General features: G+C 48.0%; 1 pseudogene; it reads left to right on the plus strand.

Annotated features, from left to right (window-relative positions):
* The first annotated feature begins 4961 nt into the window (after window positions 1-4961).
* LOC118833191 lies at window positions 4962-5521 on the plus strand (annotated as a pseudogene).
* Window positions 5522-14250: the final 8729 nt, after the last annotated feature.

Raw genomic sequence — 14250 nt, forward strand, 5'->3', positions numbered from 1 at the left:
CCCAGCTAACAAATAATCCCAGCCATGTGGTGTGGTTCGGTAAATAAGGAACCTGCCTCAGAGGAGCTGAGATTCATTATTATTGTCGTCCCAGCGTGATGGCCTCCATTTCATAGACAAGGCCAGAGGGGTGGGTTTTTTCTGTTCCTGCCCAAAATGGGCAGAACCCTCTTCTTATGTTACTCCTTTGTCCTAGGTCCTGCCCGGTTATGACTGGGCCTTGTCTAGGTGGGATGCCTGGCTAATGGGGGCACTCCTTCCTTCCTGGGAGGCCAGCTACTTCAGCTCTGTATACTAATGAGCCTGGCCTCCTGAGGGGCTCCCATCTTAGGTTACAACCATAGGGTAAATAGACTGGAGAGGCCAGGACCTATTCCTACACCACAAGCCCTGACCTTTCCCTGCAGGGAGCCCTCAGGGTGAAAGTGGAGAGAAGGCTTAGGAAATTTCTGACCATCCTCACAATCAGTGAGCACCATTCCATTGGGCATTTGGTCACTCCATACGCATGTGATCTGTGGCAGACCTTGGGCCAGTTGACGGCCGTACAAGTACTAAGAATGAAGCCACTCTGTCCTCAAGGATCTCACATTCTGCTTACGTTGTCCCCAAGGACCTGTAGGGGCCATCAGTGCAATCCATACATGTGGGAGGAAGGGAGGCTGGGCCCTGGCAGTTGGGGGATCAGTCTTAAAGTAAGGGGATTGGCCAGCAGGGGAGGAGATGGTGAACTCCAGGCCAAAGGGGTGGGAGGGGCTGGAGCTGAAGGCTTGGAAAGCTTCCCTGGGTCACCTCAGTCCTACAGCATTTAGCTGTGACATGGCTGGAATGCAGTCCCAAGAGAGGAATGGCCATTGTGAGAAAAAATCATCCTAACAACAACCAAGAGAATTCCTCTATTTTGGACACCAGAAACACCATTTAGGAAAAAGCCAGGTAACAATTCCTGGGATAATTGAAGTTTGCTAAAAAAGCACAAACCCTTTTATCAGTACTGATGTCAAACATAGTTATAAAATGATAAAAGTGATTCTGGGCCCTCTCATGGCAGATAACAATAGTGTCCTCAGTGCTGAGTTAGCCAGCATGTGCCTATGTATATACCCTACTATGTGCCAGGCACTGTGCTACACTGGCTGCTCAGTCAGTCTGAGTTTCTAAAACCATGCCAGGTCTTTGGCGATGTGTGTGTTACCAGATATTAGCAGGGCCTTGTTTTAACAACCCAGCTAGCAGCTTCGGTGGGGGCGTAAGATCCCTCCCCCACAGCCGGCACCCAGGGGGCTGCCAGGACCCAGGAGGCTGCCGGGAAAGCACAGGTTCTTTTTATCTGCTTAAACAAGGAAAGCACGGTGAAGGGGTTGACCAGCTTACTTTAATCCAGCATTCAGTTAGCATACAATCATTTAGTTCAGGGGAAAAACGCCAGCATTCAGTTAGCATTCAGTTAGTTCAGGGGAGCATACAGACAAGCATCAAGAGACAGACCAAATACAGATTCATTGACTTACTTCAGGGGAAAAAACCAGCACCCTGAGGTTCAAAACATTCATTTAGTTCGGGGGAAAAACAAACCAGCACCCCGAACCTCAAAACCAAAATATAAACAAATTACAAATATCAACAGACAGACCAAATACAATTCATAGTTACCAACATCTGGGCTCGGCCCGAGAGCAAGGGCTGGCCCAGAGTCACGCTTGCTTGCTGCTGCTCCCACACCAACCGGAAGAGGAAAGAGAGAGCTTCAAGCTGTCCTCTCCCCTCTTATAGAGTTTTTGACATCATCAAGCGCTGCCTGAATGACCAGGGCCGATTGGTTCTTGACTTGGCCCCTCCCCCTAGCGTAGACCAGGTTCTGGAGCTAACACCTCCCCTCAGCCTGCCCCATGACTCATCACACAGGAAGTTCTGATTCCTGGTATGGTTGCTGAACTTCCTGCCCTGGAAGAGCAAGCCACAGCATCCAGAGACTCAATGAGGTAAGCTGAGTCACTCAAAGAAAACAAAGGCCATTCCTCTTACAGGCCTCTGCCATGAGGTCACCAGGAACCCTAGCTCTTTGGGTCTGTATCCTCTGTGCGGATCTTGTCCATACCAAATACTGCCTTCATTTGAAGTTTGTGGGTCTCTGTGGGTCAGAAATCAGCCCCTTGAAATGGCACCTTTGGAGAACTGGGGCCACATACCCAGGCTATGGGAAGGCAGGTCTGCTGTGGCTTGGTGCAAACATTTTGTAAGGGAAGGTGGAATTAGGGCTGCCTGAATGACTGAGGCTACTGGAATCCCTGATTTCCCAGGGCACTTGTCATGATCCGGACTCCTGCTCAGCAGCCTGCAGCCCGCAGCCCGCCCCCCACCACGGGACAGATAATATAAGTGGTCCTCGTCCCTCCCTTCCCCAAGCCCAGGTCCCAAAGCACGTGGGCAGGGCCCTGCGGGCAGTGGCCTGTTCACGGGGATGCAGCCCCCTCCCTGGCTGCCCAGGGCGATTGCACCACACTTCAGGTGTGGGAGGCCCAGCGGCCTGGGCTCTGGGCTTTGCATCCTGCCTGTCCTGCCAGCCCCGCTGGATACTCCCCATGTTCCATCTTTGGATACACAGTTCCATCCACCTGCACCTGCAGCAGGCTGGCAGGCCAGGCCCCAATGAGCCTGGGGGCGGGGTGATGGGGTTTCTCACATTTATTGGTCTGGGGTCAGGGACTGCACCCATTCCTCTCTCCAGACTCGGGCTTGGCGCTTCTCTCACATCTGTCTCCTTCACGTCCTCGATCTCCCGGATGGCCTCCGGTGAGCCTTCCTATTCCGCTCCATCTCTACTTTGGGAAGGGTCAGTAGAGGCAGGAGGAGGTGTGCGGGTGGGCCGGCTGGTCGGGCTGCCCCAATATGGGGGTGGGGGCTGGCCTGCAGTAGTGAGAGTCCATTGCCCCAGTCCTCCTCGGGTCAGGTGTGGAGGGAGCCCTGGGTGAGGTTGTTATACCAGAAGCGAGTGAGACACGCCACAGAGTGTAAGTTTTAAGTGGAGAATTTATTTAGCCGGCGGCCATTGGGGCTTCCCAAATCAATGGTGACGTTTGAAGCGAGAGGGTAGTTTATATAGACAATACAGGATTCGGTGCTTAATTATCTCTTGAAGTTTACATATGTTACTTTGCAGACTCAGCAAGCCTGTGTTATTTCACTTTTTATGACCATGATACATTAGAGGAACCTCCTGAATAGATTGTAAATACAACATATCAGATAGCTGACAAAGTGTCAACTGAAATTACAACCCAGGATCCCTGTGTCCATCTTGCCATAACTCCCACAACAAGGAAGGCTCAAGATAAGGCAGAAGCCATATAATTCAAGATAATGTCTAGGGCTGAGGCTTCCATCCTTAATGGCCATGGACAGACCGAGGGATGTTTTCAGCTCAGTCTGTTGACATAAGATAGAGACATCTCTGAGCCCACTCAGCCAGAGGAAGATCGTTAGGCATTAGACTTTTCCTGGTAATTAGGTTACATTCCTTAGAAGAGTCTTAGGGGCCCAGGCCCCTTGCCAAATGGCAGGAACTCAATCTGTTTTTTTATGCAGACTGGGGTCTGCAGTTAGGGGCTGGGGGCAGGGTTTTTTCAGCAATAGCTGGCTACTCAGGTATCACAAGGTGGTGGGCTCGCACAAGGGGAAGGCCCTGGAGGCCTGGGGGGGGGGGGGTCTCAGCCTGGAGAAGACTTGGGGTCCAGACAGGGGAAGTATGTGGAAAATCAGGAAGAATGGCTATTTCTCGCCCAAAGGGCTTTCCCCCCTTGGGAAAGTTTGCCCAAGGTTAAGAACAAAGCCGGGATACAATAACAAACTGCCCTCAGAAGAGGGAGGGTTAGAGCCAGAGGCTAGGGTAGCAGAGCCGGACTCCAAATAGCTCTGGGTGGGGCTGGAAATCTCTAACCCTAAAATCCTACAGGAAAGTTGGAGGGAAGGGGATAAGGGGGGTGACAGAAGGAAGGGCATTTGGGGGGAGGGGTCAAGGAGAGAATAGAATAAATGGGTGGGATAGGATGGAGGAAAATGGAGATATCCTTCACTATATGACTTGGGGAAGCGTTTTGCATGACTACACATGTGCACCCTATATCGAATTGCTTGCCTTTTAAATAGGGGGGTGGGAGAAAATTGGGAACTCAGTTTTAAAACGTAATGTTAATGTTTTTACATGCAACTGGGAAATAAGATATACAGGCAATGGGGTATAGAAATCTGGCTTACCCTACAGGAAAAGAGAAGAGGGGGGATGAAAGAAAGGAGGAAAGGAAGGGGTAATCAGAACACACACCATCACGAGCTGGGGGGAGGGGAGAGATGGGGAGAAATTTTGGAACTCAAAATCTTGTAGAAGTGAATGTTGAAAACCAAAAATTAATTTAAAAAGTAGCTCTGGGCCCTTGGGGATCCTTGGGGGACCTATGGCCCATCTAAGGAAGGTGGGCGGTGCCTACTCTAGGTCCCCTCCTCAAAAGTTTATGGGATTGTAGATTCTTGGGGTCCTTGAGGAGTGAAGGCATGGGAGGAATGGGGAGATATGAGACTGAGTGACCCGGAACCCCAGACTGGACAGTTATTGGCCTTTTCCTCCATCTAGACTCAATGCTACCCCAGGAAAGGACCAGGGGCATGGGGGAAATGCGCCCTTTGGCTCTGTGCTCTCTAACCTAGAACTGCTGAAACTAGGAATGATAATGTGGAGTTAATAAGCATTGGGTCTGATAACTTGAGCCTAACTTTGAGACTGTGGAGTTAGAGACCCTTTGGCCAAGCTTATGTGAAGGGCCCTGTGCTACAGGGAAGAATTAGCCTGGCCCTGCTTGGTTCCAGAAGAAAGGGCTGGGAGCCAGGGCTAGGACTGCAGGAGAGCTGTCTAGATGTCCCTCTGCTGTCCACACCTCCCTAGGTAACCAGCCAGGGGCAGAGCCAGGATGTAGACATACAAGGTGGTGGTGATGGGCAGCTGTAGTGTGGGCAAGAGCACACTGACCATCCAGCTGGTCAAGAACTGCTTTGTGTCCGACTATGACCCCATTGTTGAAGACTCCTACCTTACCCAATTGGTGTTGGATGGTGAGACCTGCCACGTGGACACCATAGTATGGGCAATGAGGAGCACCAGGCCGGGTGCCAGCAGTTCATGCACCACGGGGAAGGCTTCCTCTGCCTGTACGCAGTGGACGACATCAAGTCATTTGTGGATGTGAACATCTTCTGCGACCAGCTGCATAAGGTGAAGGACGCTGACCGTATTCCCTTTGTCCTTGTGGCCAGTAAGACCTACCTGACCGACGGCCCGGTGACCCCAGCGCTGGGCCAGGAAGCGGCCAGCAGCTTCAAGGTCCCCTTCGTGGAGACCTCGGCCAAGACTCGGAAGGGTGTGGAGCAGGCCTTCCAGGAGCTGGTGCGAGAGATACGTCGGTCCCGCAAAGAGGAGCTCAAACAGCAGGCTGATGCTGAGCAGAACAGGGGCTGCTGCTGTGCAATGTGATGAGCAGGTGTCCCCACTGCCCCCTAAGCCCATGGTGCTGGTGGCCAGCAAAACCGACAAGGGCCACTGGCTGGTGGACTCAGACATGGGTCAGGAAGCTGGCGACAGCTTTGGGGTGCCTCAAGTGGAAGCGTCTGCCAAGACCTGGCAGGGGGTGGAGCGGCGCCTTCTATGCGGTGATTCGAGAGATCTGGCAGAAGCAGGCCAAGGACAAGCTTAAGGGTTGCCCTAATGGTTGTGAGGGGCAGTGTTTTGGGCATGATCATTGCAAGCCCCTGTGAGCAGGAGCATGGCCCTCCACAGCCTCCCCCGGCCTCCATCCGGAGGCATAGCTCTGTCTGCCCTTCATTGGAATCCCCTGGGGCCATGGCCAGTCCACAACCCTCTGGGTGGGACTCACCTTTTTCCTCAGGAGCTGTCTGGCCTGTGCCTCTCTGTGCCACCTTGGGAATGCTGGACCAAAGGGCAGGTGGGCAGTGCTCCTGCTTCAGTGCAGGGTAATAAGGATCCTAAAGCTGCCTGGCTGGGGGGAGGGAGAATTAATGCACCTGAAAGAGGTTTCCCTCGTGCTATCATTCAAAGTTGCCTTGTTATTGCAAAGTTATTACCAATAAAGATTGTTGGTTTGTTCAGTTGATGAGTGTATGTTGCTGGTGTTTTCTCAGGACGGCAGTGGCTGGGGGTAGGAATAGGAATGCTGTGAGGCCCAGTTGGAAGAGCTGAGCCTGGGGGCGGAGCCTAGATGGCAGCTGGAAAGCAGGGACTTGTGAGAGCTCCCTACCAGGTCCCTCCAAAAACCTATAAAAATGGCTCTGAAGAAATTCTAGAACTGCAGAACCCACAAAATAGCAGAGGGAAGCAGGGATCCAGCCCAGGACAGCCTGGCTGGTTGCTGGATGAGGTCTATCGCACACGGAGCAGAGGGGAGCAGAGCCCAGCCTGGGCGGTGGCAGGACCAACCAGAACAGGAGCCAGGCAGAACAGGCCATAGCGCCCTGAATCAGTGAGCTGTCGCAGTTACCAGACTCCTCAACCCACAAACACTAAAGACAACAGAGAAGGCTAGTGGGAAAAGCTGTGGGGGACAGAGTGAAAAGAGTTTGCAGTTCTGCCACAGCCCCAGGGGCAGCGGGGGGAGGTGCAGCTACAGACCTAGAGGTGCAGTTGCTTCCAGCCCTGGGCCCACCTGGTGGGAGGAATTAAGTGGAGGATCAGATTAGGAGTGCACAGCCTGCTTATGATTTTCCTCAGGTCCGGGCTGGTGGTTCTCAAGGAAGGAGGAGTGCTGGTGTGGCAGAGCTGGCTGTACAGAAATTGCTCTGAAATCAACGGCACGTCCCCTCAAATTTGGAACAAAGTAGTCTTTATTCTACAAGCAGTGATACCATGCAGAAAGACTCGAGGGTCATGTAGGTTGGCTGGGACCATGGCCAGGCAGCGAAAACGCACCCAGATTCAGTCTCAGACTTTGGAATCTTTCTTTGGTGACAAAGAAGACGAAAACATACAGCCAGAAGAAGTCAACAAAGTCATAGAGCCTACATCAAAAGCCTCCAAGAAAAACATGAACTGGTCTCAGGCCATGGAAGAGCTCAAAAAGGATTTGGAAAAGCAACTTAGAGAAGTAGAGGAAAAATTGGGACGAGAAATGAGAATGATGCGAGAAAACCATGAAAAACAAGTCAATGAATTGCTAAAGGAGATCCAAAAAAATACTGAAAAAAATATTGAAGAAAATAATACCTTAAAAAATAGACTAACTCAAATGTCAAAAGAGCTCGAAAAAGCCAGTGAGGAGAAGAATGCCTTGAAAGGCAGAATTAGCCAAATGGAAAAGGAGGTCCAAAAGACCACTGAAGAGAATACTACCTTAAAAATGAGATTGGAGCAAGTGGAAGCTAGTGACTTTACGAGAAATCAAGATATTATAAAACAAAACCAAAGGAATGAAAAAGTGGAAGACCATGTGAAATATCTCATTGGAAAAACCACTCACCTGGAAAATAGATTCAGGAGAGAGAATTTAAAAATTATTGGACTACCTGAAAGCCATGATCGAAAAAAGAACCTAGATATCATCTTTCAATAAATTATCAAGGTGAACTTCCCTGATATTCTAGAGCCAGAGGGTAAAATAGAAATTGAAAGAATGCACAGATTGCCTCCTCAGAAAGATCCCCCAAAAAAACTCCTAGGAATATTGTTGCCAAATTTCAGAGCTCCCAGATCAAGGAGAAAATGCTGCAAGCAGCCAGAAATAAACAATTTGAGTATTGTGGAAAAACAATCAGGATAATACAGGATCTAGCAGCTTCCACATTAAGGGACCGAAGGGCCTGGAATACGATATTCCGGAGGTCAATGGAGCTAGGATTAAAACCAAGAATCACCTACCCAGCAAAACTCAGTATCATGCTCCAAGGCAAAATATGGATTTTCAATAAAATAGAGGACTTTCAAGCTTTCTCAGTGAAAAGACCAGAGCTGAATAGAAAGCTTGACTTTCAAACACAAGAATCAAGAGAAGCATGAAAAGGTGAACAAGAAAAAGAAATCATAAGGGACTTCCTAAAATTGAATTGTTTTGTTTACATTCCTACATGGAAAGATGATGTGTATGATTCATGAGACCTCAGTATCATAGTAGCTGAAAGGAATATGCATATGTGTGTGTGTGTGTGTATACACACACACATGTATGTCTATGTATGTATGTATGTGGGTGTATGTATATATATATGTGTATATATATGTATGTGTGTGTGTATATATATATACATATATATATATATATATATATATATATATATATACATACAGAGGGCACAGGGTGAGTTGAATATGAAGGGATGATATCTAAAAAAATAAAATCAAATTAAGGGATAAGAGAGGAATGTATTGAGAGAGGGAGAAAGGGAGAGATAGAATGGGGTAAACTATCTCGCATAAAAGTGGCAAGAAAAAGCGTTACTGTCAGAAGGGAAGAAGGGGCAGGTGAAGAAATAAGTAAATCTTGCTCTCATCGGATTTGACCTGAGAAGGGAATACCATACACACTCAATTAGGTATCTGTGGCCAGAGTGGCCTTTGTTTTCTTTGAGTGACTCAGTTTATCTCATTGAACCTTGCTGGGCCATGCCTGGGAGCAGAGAACTTCCTGTGTGATGAGTCATGGGGAGGTGTTGACTCCAGAGCCATGCCCTATTGGGTGTTAACCTAGGGGAAAGGACCAACTCAAGAATCAATCGGCACTGGTCATTCAGGCGGCGCTTGATGATGTCAAAAACTCTATAAGGGGGGAGAAGACGGCTTGAAGATTCCCTTTTTCCTTTTCCGGTTGGAGCCAGAGATGCCTATAGCCAAAGCTGACGCAGGAGCTACCGGTAGCAGAGCTGACCCACGTGTGGAGCAAGGAGTGCTGAGCAAGGACTTGAGGCCAGTGGGTAATCTTCTTCCCATAGAGGGGAAGCATGTACACGATTTTGCTTTATACCATCATGCTTCTCTGTGGCCTCCTGGTTACTCTTGGGAGGCGGACTTATTGGGCCTGGAAGCTTTTGTTCAAAATATCAAAATAGGGACGCTGGTTTGTGGGTCTGTCACTGTGGAGTTTAAATGCATGCTTTAGTTCTTCTGCCTTCTACCTAGAGAATTCCTTATATCCTGTGGTTCCGAACCTTTCAGACATATATGAGATTCTCTTTGAAATCATAAATTCTGCATTCATAATACAGTATCTTACCCCACAGGAAAGAAGGAGGACAAAGATAAAAAAGGGGGGATGATAAAAGGGAGGGCAGACAGGGGAAGGAGGAAATCAAAAAGAAACACTTTCGAAAAGGGACAGGGTCAAGGGAGCAAATTCAATAAAGGGGGATAGGTTAGGAAGGAGCAAGAAAGACATAGTCAATCTTTCACAACATGAGTATTGTGGAAGGGTTTTACATAATGATACGCATGTGGCCTATGTTGAATTGCTTGCCTTCTTAGGGACGGTGGGCGGGGAGGGAAGGGGGAGAGAATTTGGAACTCAAAGTTTTAAAAACAGACTTTCAAAAACAGAAATAAAAAAAAAGTCTTTGCATGCAACTAGGAAATAAGATACACAAGGAATGGGGTGTAGAAATTTATCTGGCCCTACAAGAGAAGAAGAGAATGGGGGATGGGAGGGGAGTGGGATGGCAGAAGGGAGGGCTGACTGGGGAGCGGGGCAACCAGAATGTATGCCATCCGGGAGTGGGCAGGAGGGTAGAAATGGGCAGAAAATTTGTAATTCAAACTCTTCTTAAAATCAATGCTGAAAAGTAAATATATTAAATAAATTAAATTAAATAATAAAAAAGAAGATTTGAAAAGAAAAAAAAGGAGCTGTGCCTGGGAGCTGGGCAGGCATGGGTGTTTGAGCTGTGGGACCCAGGACATCAGTTTCCCCATCACTAAGATGTGGGGAGTTGGTCTAGATGACCTCTCAGGTCCCACCGGCTCTAGGTCTCATTTTGAGGCTAGACTGAAATCCTAGGAAATCCAGGCCCCCAAGCCTCCATTTCGTCACGTGTTAAATGGGGCGATGGCACGTGATCCCCCCAGTTTTGGATAGGCGATACACACAAGCAAAGTAGTTTGGAGAGTTGGAATCCCTGTAACAATAGAAGTACTAATCCCTTAGTAAAATCCTTAGGAGTCAGCAGTCTTATTTCCTTGGTGCTTGAGGATTTAGGCAGCGACTCCCTGCGCTTCCTGAAAGCTGCTGGTTCTGGCCCAGTCCCCGAGGGTCCAGGGATAAGACTGAGGCTACAAAGACTGGAAGAGAGGCAGCGTCTGCCCTGGAGGAGCTTCTGCTCTATCAGGGGGAGACCTCAGCTGGAGAGGAGGAGTGACCCGGGAAGGGAACTTTGTCTGGGCCAGCCAGCCAGGGGGTGATGGAGGTAGGAGTGGTCCCCAGCGGATTCCTAGTGGGGACATCAAGATGACATGGCCTGGTCTGGTCTCTTGGACCAATCACTCTTGGGCCGAGTGGTTCTGAACACAGTTCCAGGCATCTGGGCTGGGCCCGAGGACTAGAGCCCTAAAGTAAGCAATTTGATACCTGCTATACATTACCATCTTGATCATGTTGTGAAAGAAGACTTGGACCCAAAGGAAACTTTTCCTGAAAGTGACATACTTACTGTTGAATTCAGAATTTTTACCTACTGTCAGTTTCTCTTTTAAGTGTAGATTTTGTCTAATCTTGAGGCCCCAAAGCTCAAATCTTTGTCTTCGCCCAACAATTACTACTTTATGTTACCTACCTCATCTATGCTTGCTATCACAGGGCAGGAGGGACAGAAGCAGAACATTTGGAACGCGAATTCTGAAGCATCCTGGTAGGGAAGGAATCTTGTCCTCCAGGTCCATGGTCCATTAGGAGTAGCACAGGTCTGGGTCGGGGAAGAGGAGGATAAGGTCCAGAGTGGGGTAGGTGGCTGAGAGACCCACTGAGGCGGGAGTCACTTTCAGCTTGGCAGGACTCAACATGTGGGCAGGCTTCAGGGAGCGGGGCAGGGGGGTGGGGGGTGGGGAGAGGGATTACTAGGAAGAAAAGTGCATGGAGGGCCTGGGAGTCCAGCCAGATGAAAGCCCCCTCTTCTCAGAAGCCAGCTGCTCAGCCAAGCCCAGGTTTAACCTGGGGCCTAGAATCCATTAGCAAAGCCAACAGCTGTTCAGAAGGTACTTGGCCGAGGTCAATGGGTTTTGTAGGTATGATCTCCATCTCCAGCCACGGAGGCTGGAAGGAAAGGTTGAACCAAGAACTCTGGGGTCTAGAGCTTAAATTTTAAATTTGGGAGATGTCCTGGCTGCCCAGCCTCAGGCAAACCCTTTGGCCTCTCAGCCTCAGTCTGCCTATTCGTAAACAGGAGAGTTTGGCTGCAGGTGACTCTTATGGTGGGTGCTGTCTAGCTCTCAGTTCATGATCCCAGTTCCTTGAGGTTGAGGTTACTACAAATGGTATTATCCTTCCTGCTTGACAAACGATGAAAGCCAAGCTAGGACTGAGAAAAAACACCCCAAGTGTGCAAACCCCACCTGTGATCCACATGTGTCTGGGGTTGGGGAGCATCAGGGGGAGATAGTGTCATCTCTTCCCTCCTAGGGGCTGCCCACTCCTCTGGCCTTCCTAACATTTGGGAAGGGGCCCTGGCGATTGCTGGATTCCAGAGGCTATTGCAGCTCATGCACAGGGCAGGCCTTTGGGGATAGAACACAAGGGTCTGATTTCTTCCTTCTGTGACCTTGACACATGGCTTCCCTTTTCTCGGGCATGTTTGCTCACCTGTAAAGTGAAGGCTTCGGATTCGATGGTCTCTGCAGACCCTTCTGCTTCTAAATACAGAAAGATTCCCCACCCCAACCCCAGCTGGGAGCCCTGCTGTGGACACTGGTCTGGTCTTGGATAAGGAAGTCCCTTTTGCCTTTGGAGCTGGCCAGGTGAGATCCCTTCCAACCCTGGTCTCTTTTCCTACACCCACAGAGCCTAAAGTGAGTCTGTTTCACTGGCTTGGCTGTCTGTCCTGTTCTAGTGGGTGTCTGAATGGGCTGCTGATTCCCCATCTCTGATTATTGGGTGTTTAAGCCTGTTTGTGGCTGGTTCTTCCCAGGGTGCATTTCTTCTGTGGGCCACATTGTCTTCCTTGTTTTCATTGGATGCTACTTAGATCTGGAATCAAACCATTTTTCCTTTTTCCCAGGACCAGGCCCCAATTTTATTTGTTACTGCTGGACAAAATCCATTTTTAAAAATATTTTATCCCCCCCCCCCAATAACATGTAAAGACTATTTTTAACATTCATTTTTTAAAAATTTGAGTTCTGAATGCTCTCCCTCCCTCCCTGAGACACTAAGCAATTTGAGATATCCTATACAATTTAAATCATGCAAAACATTACCATGTTAATCATGTTGTGAAAGAAGACTAGGACTTAAAGAACAAAATACACACGCACAAAAGTGACAATACCATGCTTTGCTCTGCGTTCAGACTCCAACAGTTTTTTCTCTGGAGGTGGAAAGCATTTTCCATCACCAGTACTTTGGAATTCTCTTGGGTCATTTTATTATTAACAGGAGCTGAGTCTCTCCCAGTTCATCATCCTCAGCGATGCTATTCCTGTGTGCACTGTCCATTTGGAGATGCAGTCACCCTGTAGATTTTCCCTTGTCTTCTCCTGGGTCTTCTTCATGTCCAGTGAAGGGGGTGGCAGCTGCAATGACGCTGTGCCCCCACAATGGATCCCTTCCCCCCTTCCCCGATCTGTGGATTATCTCAGTCGTTCACCACCTGATTCAATCATTAGCTTTATTCTTATTGATGCAACCACAATAAATTTCCAGAACTCAAAGATTGGCAGAGCCCTTTCCAGCTATAATCACTGGATCTTCACAGTCTCTCTGGGAGGGAGATGCTATTATTATCCCCATTTCACAGAGGAGGAAACTGAGGCTCCCAGAAGTCCAGTGACCTGGCCAGTGTCACGAAGCAGCTTAGACAGGAGATTATCCCTGCTGTCCCTCTGCTGACCCCTGTGGCTCCTCTGCTGGGATCCCAAACGTCCTCCATTTCAGCCAGTCTTCTAAGATGTCTTACAGCCCTCTAATTATGATCATGTTTTGGAAGACGATTCAAAATCAGCACAAACACTATGCTGCTATCATCATCCTGGCTTTCAGTGGATTGAACATGTAGCCACATCAAATATCCCTGTAGTTTATCCTGTATATAGTGCAGTGGTCCTATGGCATTTTTGACAGGAAAGAGTTTTGTCTAAATGTAGCAGGTACTTAGGAAGAAAGAATACTCCAACTGCAATTGTTTGGATCCCTTTCTGTCCCGTCAAGACAACTCACATTTTTGAGATAATGGACAAAAGGAAGGTGTGTTTGACCAGCTGCCTTTGAAGCCTCACCATGTGGAGAATTCTCTCCAAAGAATACTCTGGAGACACAGCATGGAAGACTGGAACATGGATGGGAATCACCAGCAAGCATGTCCACTCAAAGTACAATGAAATTTACTTTTGTTCCTCAACTTTTAGAATCGGTTTGTCATTTCCACAATCAAAAGACACTTCCACGTTAGAAGTTGTAAAACATGTTCGTCAAGTGAAGCGTTTGCTGATGTTCATCAAGAGTATTGGGACATATCACTTCTAGGGTTGATTCCCTAAATCAGTTTAAATTCTCTCCTAACTATGTTCTCTGGTAAGAGGAGGGAGGAAAATTGTCATTTTATAAAAATGGTATTAGCTTTCCCTACCTATGAACAATCAATATCATCTCAATTATTTATATCTGACTTTACCTGTACACCAAGTGTTTTCTGTTTAGGTTCATCTACTTCTTGTGTCTGTTTGGGCAGGTTTACTCTTAGGTATTTTATACATCTAGTTATTTTAAACAGTCTAAAACAATATGAAGTCATATTTTTCTTGGTGGATTCAATCTGTTTTCTCTTTCTTGTTGTCTGAGATCATGACCACTACCCCTGATTTTCTTGCGTATTCTACTTGACTCCCGATCTTTATTTGATCTCTGTGTGTCTCGTTTTTATATCTTTTCCTGAAAGTGACATACTGTTGAATTCAGAATTTTCACCTACTGTCAGTTTCTTTTTTAAGGGTAGATTTTGTCCAATCTTGAGGCCCCAAAGCTCAGATCTTTGTCTTCGCCCAACAATTACTACTTTACGTTA

Source organism: Trichosurus vulpecula (assembly GCF_011100635.1).
Source record: "Trichosurus vulpecula isolate mTriVul1 chromosome X unlocalized genomic scaffold, mTriVul1.pri SUPER_X_unloc_3, whole genome shotgun sequence".
Taxonomy (NCBI): Eukaryota; Metazoa; Chordata; class Mammalia; order Diprotodontia; family Phalangeridae; genus Trichosurus; species Trichosurus vulpecula.